Here is a 9369-nt window from a genome sequence, read left to right as displayed (position 1 = left end):
ATGGTCTCAAGAGTTTTTTCTCCAAAAGTTGTGTTTAACACACATTTAATCGTCTATTTGCTAACAATCGAAATAGCAGTTTTGCCTGCACCGCTTACTCAAAGACCTATGGCCAAACCGGATGTGAAATAATTTGCGCTGTGTCAAATGAATGAGTGACCATAGGTAATCTGCCACTGACAGGACGGCACTGGACGGCAAGAAAATTCTGCAGTCGCTTTGCCAAGTGGTCCCACGACCGACGTCCGTCCTGTTGTCAGACCTCGAGCTCCGTGAACAGCTGCCCCAGATTAAGTTCTCTCATGTACAGCTGGCAGATGGACCAGCGAGCCAGTTTGTTGTTGACCAGTTCAAGCAGCCGACAGATGCCGCCAGAGCGCCCAGTGTGGTCCGCGGTGCCGTCACGCCCAAGAGCAGTCCGTCTACGCCATAATCGCTGTATATTGCCTGGAGCTCACTGAACAAGCATGTGGCCCTGTCAGACTGTGCGCTGAAGCGCGCAATGCATTGACCATAGGGCTCGGCTATCACAGCTACGTGTTCTTCTGGCCGCAAATCTTCAGCGCCGATGTAGGTGATATCTTTCCGGACGTCAAAATACCGTCAAGCCAAGCCCAAGTAGATCGCGCCGAGTTTCGTTCCGTGTAAAACATTCGCCGCAAATTATGCTGCTGAATTGGAATTTCCCGACCGGAGGCTCTGGGCAGGGCTCACGAAATTAGTCGGCTTAGCGTGCGCGTCATATGAGAAGTCCTTGCAACCAAAATACCCGGATTAAGTTTATGAAGTGTCACCATGACAACATGGCGTCTGGCCAGCCACATTTGTGTAACTCGCTACTCAGCTTTCTCGGCTGCGGCATAAAAATGGATATACTGGATACCATACTGCCTCTTCCATCTGACAGTACTGGATGATGAGGCTCTCGCGCAATCTTAGACCGCGGCATGAGGAGTGAAGGCGTCTCGATACAAATATTAATCCAGGACATTTCGAGACTTGCATCCAGGCTCTCGCCCAGTCCTAGAACGTGTTTTGAGGAGTGAAGGCGACTCGATGCAAATGCTAATCAATCCAGGACTTTCTGAGGCCGGTAGAATGTAAGTCTGTCATAAATATATATATATATATATATATATATATATATATATATAATATATCTGGTGCGCTATAGCCTTGCACGACTACGTAATATACTAATGGCTTTGTACACCTTTGGGTATACAGTGCGATTAATTCTACAACTTTAACAACATGACTATGGTGATGCATGGAAAGAAGCGATCTCAAAAGGCTATCTGGCCCGCCAATAATGTTACAAAACGCCACGCTTTCATATGTCTTCCTTAGTCCCCTTTTACTAACGTACTGCAATATTGAGCCGAATCGATACAGCCCCTTGTAAATTATTCCTGCTTATATCACCCTGCAGCCGAGCACAGTGCCCAAAAGAAGGCCATGCCCCCTCACTTCTACAGTTGATTTCCTTGCCGGTAGGTGACAACACTATCGCCAAGGTACAGTGGATAAAGACAACTTCAATCGGATGGCGTTGGCGGAGTTTTTTGTTCTCGATTCCGAAATGCATCCACCGTCTTATTTTCATCGTCATAGTGCACAAGGGATTTACCAGCTTGTTGTTGTGCCAGTTGCCGTCTTCCAAGTGAATGTCGTCCACACATCCACACAACTTCCAAGTGAATGTCGGCCATCCTATCAAGGTGACCAAGCTTGAGGCTGGTCTTGTCTCGGGAGCCCGCCGTCAGGACCACATTCCCTCCACCTTTCATCCCCAAACCCTTCACATTTTACATCCCCACATCCTTTCCTCGACCTTGAAGAGCTCAGGCGGGCGGCGCTGCACACAAAGCCTGCTCACTTCTCGGAACTGTATCGGCGTCTTGAGATCTCTAATCGACCCATGGACTCCATGACCCCGGTTTACCAGACGTGCTGCCGTCTCTCAGCGTCGGTGGCGGGCGCGCTTCAGCCGCCGGCTTTCCGTTATACGCCGGCCGTTCTCGTGCCGCGCGGCAGTGGCGTGCATTTATTTTCGAGCAAGACAAAACCTTGAGAGGACAAACGCATGACAAGTGCGCACTTTAAAGGACTCGGAACTCGAGAAGGGACTCTTTCAAATGAACTCGGACGGGGGCCGATCTCTGTCCGACAGATCCGAACTCTGTCAGACCGATCCTATCTCTGTCCGACAGATCCTATCTCTGTCCGGCATATCCGATCTCTGCCCGTCAGATCCGATCCCTATCGAGCAACAATCAACAGGACACTGCGTTGACAGTCCTGACCTATATGGGCCAGCAATAAAGCATGAACGGTATTTCAGGGCGCGTTTACCATCGTCCATTCTGCATAACCCGGAAGTGATGGTTTCAAACCGAAAATTGCAATACTCGTGGTTTTACATAAGTTGTTTAATGCCGCTGCGAGTAACATCATGCACATGTATACAACAGCAGAAATAGCCTTACTCCGCGTTGAAAAACCACGAGAATGGGGATGTAGTTGCGTTGATATTTCGGCGAAGCGCCTTTACCGAAAAGAATAGCAGAACTAAACTCAAAACTGTCTGCCGACGATCTTACTTGATTTTTTCAGTTTTTTTTTGCGGAACAGCGAGCAACAGCTTTTACAGGTCACCAACATTCAGAAACTTGAACAAGCAGCAATTACCAGCCATTACCATGATTCAGTTCATATCCAATTAAGAATAACAGTACGCCAAAAGTACGTGTACATGCCAATGAATTCAAGTTAACAGACATCACATTTCATCCAAACATGCATACGACTTCCAATAGACAGGCATCACACATCACGCGTCAAGTGTGTATGCAAACGATCCCAACCAATAAGGCATCGTGCATCACGTGTCAGACATCTCTCATATATGTAAACGATTTTAAGCTAGAGCGCATCACATCAAGGCACCTAAAAAAGCCCAATGTGTATGCGGTGTATCAGATATATGCCTTAGCAATACACATCTGAACGACAAAGGGTAGATCACCGGACGATCACAGGTTCAATGATCATCGATGATCATCAATACCAAGGCGTGGGTGGGTTCAAATTTACAGGAAAATAGTGCGACAACGCCACACGCCTGACAGCGTGTACGAGATCAATATTAAACCACCTAAACATATGAATACAATGCAATACAATATGAATATTGAGACCGCCTAAGCACCTTGGATCGTGTGCCACCGAAAAGTACAGCGCAGCACTCTCTGGGAGAGGGCCTCGTCAAGGACATCCACTGAGACGCGTCATGACGTGTCTTGAAGCGACACGTGCTGGCAAGGCAGGAGGCGGTCTCTAAAGGGCGGGCTATTTTCAGACACCCGGGGAAGCTGGAAAAACCGATTGCATCACGGATTCTGAGAATTACAAAGCAGCCTACTTGGTTCAAGGGGTGGGTGTCAGCTTATTTCCTACAAATCATGAACAAAAAGAGCTCTTAGCTGCATTGCACGCGACATAGCCTCCCAGCCAATGGCGACGTATCCGGGGAGGATGCAGCAAGCAAACTACTCCATCTTTGAGGCGTGAGTAAAAGCATCTCTTTGCCCGACCACCCCCCGCCCCCTTACATAATTTCAGGTGGACCAGAAGGGGCCCTTGGGTATGTTTTAGTATTTGCTTATTGTGTTACCAAGGCAAGCGCACAGGGCCCATGTCTGGCCTGGGAAGGGCTCATTTTATGCTCAGAACGCGATCGTTTCGTGTCCGCGAAAGGCCCATCTTAGGCTGAAAATGGCCCATTTCAAGACGGGAAAACATTCATGTCACTTTCACTCACGGTAGGAACCCGTTCCTGGTCTGGAGAGGGCTCATCATAAGTTCAAAAAGGGCCTGTCTCAGGATGGAAAAGGGCCTATCATAAGCTCAGAGTAAGCCTTCTCAAGTCTCGAAAGGCTCCATTTCAACCTTAAAAACGGCTGGTCTGAAGTTAGGTGAGGGCCCCGTATAGACTGAGAGACGAAGGACTTAAGGCTCGGAAAAGGCCTATCTCACTTTTTTGGGCCTGAGAAGGGGCCATTTCTGGTCTGGAATGGGCCCATTGCAGGCTCAGAAAGCCAGTGGCGGCGTACACGAAGGGGGGGGGGGTGGGGGTTGTCCCCCATTTGTCAAGCAACGGCCAAAACCATATTTTTCCCCATATTTCAGGTGGCCCTAATGGGTCCCCGGCGGATTTAGTGCAAGACATTTGATTATTGTGTGTCATCAAAATATGCTTAGAAAGCCAATCTCAGGTCCGGAAAAGGTCACATCACGCGTCAGGTGTGTATGCAAACGATCCCAACCAATAAGGCATCGTGCATCACGCGTCAGACATCTCTCATATATGCAAACGATTTTAAGCTAGAGCGCATCACATCAAGGCACCTAAAAAAGCCCAATGTGTATGCGGTTTATCAGACATATGCCTTAGCAATACACATATGAACGACAAAGGGTACATCACCGGACGATCACAGGTTCAATGATCATCGATGATCATGAATATCGAGGTGTGGGCGTGTCCAAATTTACAGGAAAATAGTGCGACAACGTGGAACGCATAACCGCGCGAACAATATGAATATTGAAACCACCTAAGCACCTTGGACCGTGTGCCACCGAAAAGTGGATCGCAGCACTCTCTGGGGGCGGGCCTAGTCAGGGACAGCCACTGGGACGCGTCATGACGTGTCTTGAAGCGACACGTGCTGGCAAGGCAGGAGGCCTTGCCAGCACGAGGCCTCTAAACGGCGGGCTATTTTCGGATACCCGGGCAAGCTCGGAGAACCGATTGTATCACGGAGTGCTGGGAATTACAAAGCTGCTTACTTGGTTCAAAGCGTCGGTGTCAGCTTATTTCCTACGAACAATAAACAAAAGAGCTCTTACCTGCATTGCACGCGACCTAGCTTCCCAGTCAGTGGCGACGTATCCTGGGAGAAGGCAGCAACGGCAAGCAAACTACTCCATCATTTTAGGCGGGGGTAAAAGGATCTCTTTGCTCGCCCCTCCTTTCTCCCATAATTTCAGGTAGCCCAGAAAGGGCCCTTGGGTATGTATGAGTACTTGTTTATTGTGTTACCAAGGCAAGCGCAGAGGGCCCTATGTCTGGCCAGGAAATGGCCCATTTTATGCTCAGAACGCGATCGTTTCGTCTCCGCGAAGAGCCCATCTTAGGCTGAAAATGACCCATTTCAGGACGGAAAACATTCATGTCACTTCCACTCACGGCAGGAACCCGTTCCTGGTTTCGAAAGGGCTCATTATTAGTTCACAAAGGGCCTGTGTCAGGATGGAAAACGGCCCCATCATAAGCTCAGTAAGCCTTCTCAAGTCTCGAAAGGTTCCATTACAACCTCAAAAACGACTGGTCTCAGGTTAGGTAAGGGCCCAGTATAGACTGCGAGACGAAGGACCTAAGCCTCGGAAAAGGCCTATCTCACTTTTTTGGGCCTGAGGAGGAGCCATTTCTGGTCTGAAATGGGCACATCCTAGGCTCAGAAAGCCAGTGGCGGCGTACTCGTAGGGCAAGCTGTCCCCCATTTGTCAGGTAAGGGCCAAAACTCTCTTTTCCTCCATATTTCAGGTGGCGCGAATGGCCCCTCGGCGGATTTGTGCAAGACATTTGTTTATTGTGTGTCATCAAAGTATGCTTAGAAAGCCCATCTCAGGTCCGGAAAAGGTCAATTTCGATGCAGGAAACCCCTGCAACAGTTTTAGGCACGAGAAGGGCTCCCTCCCAGTATGGAGAGGCCTCATTGCAAACTCAAAAAGGCCCGTCTCTGATCAGGACAGGCCCATCGCAAACTCAGAAGGGGTCCGTCTCAGGTCTGGCTGAGGTTCATCGTGAGCCCAGATAGAGTTTTCTCACGTTTGGATAGAACCCATGGAAGACTCAAGAATGGTCCTTCTTAGATGATAGAAATGACACATTTAAAACTGAGAAAGTGGGCTTAAGTGTTCGGATGCGCCTCTCCGGTCCGTAGAGGCCCATCCGAACACTTAAGCCCAAGGAGAGCCTAACTCAGATCCCGCAAACTCCATGTTATACCAGGGAAGAGGTCAATGTTTTGGCAATAAGGAGCATGATACGAGGCTACCAGTAAAATAACACCCGCAAAAATCACCGCATTTTGGCTCATTAAATTTCGCGGGCACCAGCTTTTTCATTCGCCATCATCATGTCCATGAGTTTGTTTGGGGGCCCAGTGGATTTAGCACTTACGAGACCCCTTACCTTCCGCGGACAGGGAGCCCCGTAAGTAGAACACTAGGGTACAACATTGCCTTTCCCGGTCAGGGGATGAAGAGGATTTTTGTTACACCCCGGCTCTCGGGATGCTTGCTGACTACTATCCTGGAGACACGGTGACCAGAGCTCACATGTCGGACACGAAGGCCGCAGAGAGATGCACCATGCATCGGTCCCCTCCCTGACGCGCAAGGCCCTCAGACAGGAGCAGCTAATCCCTGATCCACGCAGGATGGCTAAGTGAAGCCCCCCCAAAAAAAATCCTCACCGACACAGGGGGTCCAATAATTGGCAGATGACTCTAGTTCGGTTTATCGGGCTTTTGACCGAAATGGGGTGTACCTCCAGGGCCATGTTCGTTATTGGGCCCGTGTTTTACGCAGGGCCCTTTCTCTCTGTCTCATTATGAATCCATGCATTGGCATTAATCCTATCTCTTTCATTATCAGCGGGCCCGGTCAACTTAAGAGCCCCCTTGACATTCGCGGTCATGCTCCTTTACCTGTCCAGAAAACGGAACCCTGGCCGACTCGGTGCTCTTGCCGCCGTAGGGTCCCCCTTTAGGCATACTGTGGCCTATTACCAACACTGCGGTCCACCATTATCTTTGGGACCCGACTAATGCAAAGGCCTCTGATTGACATTCGCGGGCCGAGGATGGTCCCGACTTTGGAAATGGGCCATACGCCGCTACGGGGCAAACTGTTGAGAATGCGCGGTCGCGCATCGACTGGCTGGCCCTCATTGCCCCCCAGGGGCCCCCAATCGGCGCAAGAGGCCCTCTGATGGGCATTTGTGGGCCTCGGTTCCATGAGGCATCCTCTGGCCAACTCTTCGGGCCTCCTAGTCGGACCCTTAATCGTCGGTCCCGAAGGGCCCTACGAGACCGCGTGGACCACATAGAATACACGTATGCCCCGGTGCCCCAGGCCTGTGCCCCGCCTTCAGCTTATGATGAGGCCGTCTCAGATCTGAAAAGAGCCCATTTCCAAATAAGAAACGCCCATTGACGTTCAGGAATGGAACTGACCCATCTCCGATACAGAAAGGCCCATCGTATGCGCAGAAAAAAACCCGTTTTCGGTTCAGGCGGGGTTCACGGTATGCTCGTAAAGGGCTCACTCAGGTCTAGAAAGAGACATAGTGGCCTCAAAAGAGCCCCTTTTACTCAGGTGACCAGCCATTTTAGACCGAGAAAGTGACCATCTCATGTGCAGAAAAGGCATCTCTCATCTTCGAGGCCCGGGACAGGCCGACGTTTTGTTAAACTCAGCAATGGCCTATGTTATATTTGAGGAGTGCCATTTCTTCACGCCCAGAAAAGGCACAGGTTACCTACGGAAAGAGAGCGAACGACCATCCGATTGTAAACTTCCAGCTAAATGGCAGAACTTTGTGGCAGAGGTTTAACGTGTCGTAGTGTCCGGTTCGGTCCACCCCGCTGAGCTTTGGTAGCCATTGACCTCGGGCGCAGACCCGCCCGCCAGGAGCAAATAGTGACCACCGAAGCCACTCGAGTCTTTAATCCAGCCACCCTGGCGCAGCTGAGTTGAGGGCAGGTACCCGCAACTCCTTAGGATACGATGGCGGCCAGGCGCTGATTTTTAAGACTGAACAAACGGCCTTAATGAAATATAGGGGCCCGTCGGATTGGAAGGCCATTCGTTAAGTCTTGACGAACCCCACCCCCCCCCCCCCCATTCAAAATCCGGATTCTCCTCTCACTGTTCCCACTTCTCGTAACGGCATTTATATTGCGCATTGCTTAACACGCGCTCGGGTGGGGGTCAAATTGACCCCCTCCAAGGCTTTTCCAAGGTTAGTTTAGCTGGAAGGAAGGAAGGAAGGTTTCCAAGGAAGGTTAGCTGTAGACAATTAAATAGCGGATCTTGTGACAAACAAAATAGATGTTACTTGAAATGTCGCTGACCTATGGCAGGTCAAGTTTAGACCATGGTTTCAGCTAAGGCAATTTCTAGGGAATCGTTCAGTCTGATACAACGACGGGGTATCTGACGAAGCCATACATCTCTGAGATGCTTTCTTAGGCAACAGCAATATTGAATGAGCAAGTTACGCTGACTTAAGGTCAGGTATGACGGTCATACCAAGGTCAAAACCAACCTGATTTATTACTCTATGCGATTTATTACTCCTGATTTATTACTATTTGTGCCTTATCTAATTGCAAAACTCAGAGCAGTCTTGTAGGATTTTTGTCAACATGACCTTGAAAACGTCAAACAAGGCCACTGGTCTTAAATGGGCTTGTGGTCTTTTGCTTAGAGACAGTTGCCTAGGTTCTGGGGCACCTTGGAGGCCAATCTGGAATTTTACCTTGTTTGGCCTTATTTGACCCGAAGGTCATGACCTGGCAACCTCAGACCTTAACACAAGTGAGTTCACGTAAATATCCATACACCCTCTAAATATAGTGTCGCTAGCTTTCTTAATTCCCGAGATCTCAACGGGGGCAAATTGAACCCTACCCGAGCGAAGGGTATGTAGCCGGCCACACGGGCGCGTGTTAACTGTGGAAACTCAACGAATCATTTTGCACAGAAATGAGCAGTTAAGATGTTGACGCTGATCGTGCACGAAGGTGATACGCGTTACCAAACAGCCAAACAACCACTAATGAAATTTATAGCCAACGCTAACAACCACTGCCACGCCAGGGCTCAACACGCCCTGAAATCATTCAACGAGTCGTGTGCAATGTACGGACAGGTGCTCCTGCGACAAGAGTACAGCTGCAAATACGTTCATTCATGGCACGACGATGAATACGGGCGCGGCAGTTCCGAAATTTTCTGGCTGGCCATTGCACTAACGTGAAAGCGCTGATGCGCAGCGCCATTAATCGCCTTAGTTTATCAAGGCTCCCTGCTGGCTTAAACACGTTGCGGTTAGCAGAACTGCAAGGCAAAAGCGCTCGTTTGGTATAAAAGACGTCTCCGGCCCAGAGGCGTCACACACCAGCCATGAAGTTGCTCGTGCTCGCCGGTCTGCTCCTGTTGGCCGTCTCCGCGACCGCCACGCCCAGACATTTCCCCGAATGTTATGGCAACTACCCGCGTCTGCACCCGCAG

This window comes from Pollicipes pollicipes, unplaced genomic scaffold (genome assembly GCF_011947565.3).
Source record: "Pollicipes pollicipes isolate AB1234 unplaced genomic scaffold, Ppol_2.1 Scaffold_6052;HRSCAF=7182_pilon_pilon_pilon, whole genome shotgun sequence".
NCBI classification, from domain to species: Eukaryota; Metazoa; Arthropoda; class Thecostraca; order Pollicipedomorpha; family Pollicipedidae; genus Pollicipes; species Pollicipes pollicipes.
This window is presented reverse-complemented; position numbering follows the sequence as displayed.